Below are 1,523 nucleotides of genomic sequence, written 5' to 3' on the forward strand. Positions count from 1 at the left end.
TTTGAGCAGATTAAAATCAAGAATTCTATTCAAAGATATTTTAGAAGTGCACGTGTGTCCACTAACAGAAAGATTGCTGCAGTTATCTTCTAGGTAAAATCCTGTTTTAGAAAATGATTCCTTCAGAGCCAGGCATGGAGGCCCACACTTGTAATCCCAGCACTCGGGAGGCTGAGGAAGGAGGATTACTGTGAGTTTGAAGCCAGCCTGAGATACATACACAGATGCTGTCTCAAACAGGCAAATAGTCCTTCAGAGCAGGGCAGGATCCCAGTTTCTGGGGGGATGAGGCGACAAGAGGGTCAGCTCAAGCTCAGCCTGAGGATCCTTCCCAGACCGTCTCAAAGATAGAAAAGGTCTGCGTATGTAGCTCAGTCTCCCCTGACTTCTGTGCCACAAACCAAACAATTCCTTCACAGAGAAAGGGTAGCGCAGCCGCAGGAGTGCTGAGACCACGTGTGTGCCCCAGCGCCTGGCCCGGAGCTCTGGCTGGCTTTCTCTCTTTCCCTGTTAGCGCACACTGGTGATGCAGGTGACACTTCCGCCCTGTGGCTCGTGCTGTGGCACAGGAGCCGCCTGGGGGCTCTGGAGGAGAGCTGCTCTGCCGCCCAGCCTAGCATGGGGTCTCTCCTGTCTGCTCCTCCCCACGTCTTGCAGGAGTGTCACCCCCTCCTCATCAGGACAGAGGGGACCTGGAATGTGGCTGCGCACCAGGGCGGCTCCCAGCTCTCAGCGCTGAGCGTGCCAACAGGCACGGGGAAGGCCGAGGCAGGAGAGACAGGTGTGCGTCTCCTTCCTGTGAAGGAGGTGAAATCTCCAACGTGAGCACTGAACCAGCCCCGCCTGGCACAACTGGGGTGCACCCATGTTTTAGGGTGACGTCCCAGACAGAACCCCATGCAGGTTATGATCTTGAGCGAGGTTGCATATCCCTCAGAGTCAGACTGCTCTGGTGGACTGCACTGTAGGAGCACCGGCAGGAGAAGCCTCTAAAAGCCTTCAAATATGGAGCTGGAGGCCCACAAGCTTGAATGTCCTGTTCATTAAAGATGTGAAGGTGGCTAGGCCTGAGGTGAGCGGTGGAGCTCAGTGTCTTCAGAATGGAAGGCAAAGGAAAGCCCCGAGGCGGAGAAGCTCCTCACGGCTAGAGGAGAAGGGAGAAGAGGGCTCTGGGGAGGAGGAGGAAGGGGAGGAGCAGGAGGAAGAGGGGGAGTAACTTGGGGGGGAGGAAGGGAGGAGCAGGAGGAAGGGACCATGGAGAGCAGGAGGAAAAGGGGGAAGGAAGCCTGAGGACAGAAGAGGAGGGAGAAGGAAACTCAGATGCAGGAGGAGCAGGAGAAGAAAATGCAGAGGCGCTCTGGAATGGACAAAGAGGAGGTGCAGCAGCAGGAGGGAAGCCCAAGCACAGAGGGAGATGAGGGAAGGACTTGCCTGTAGTCCCGAGAAGAGTCTATGTAGCCCCAGGAGGAACACAAGGCGGCGGCGGAGGAGGAGAATGAGGAGGAGGAGGAGGAGGAGGAGGA

This window comes from Octodon degus, unplaced genomic scaffold (genome assembly GCF_000260255.1).
Source record: "Octodon degus isolate 3935 unplaced genomic scaffold, OctDeg1.0 scaffold00007, whole genome shotgun sequence".
Classification (NCBI taxonomy): domain Eukaryota; kingdom Metazoa; phylum Chordata; class Mammalia; order Rodentia; family Octodontidae; genus Octodon; species Octodon degus.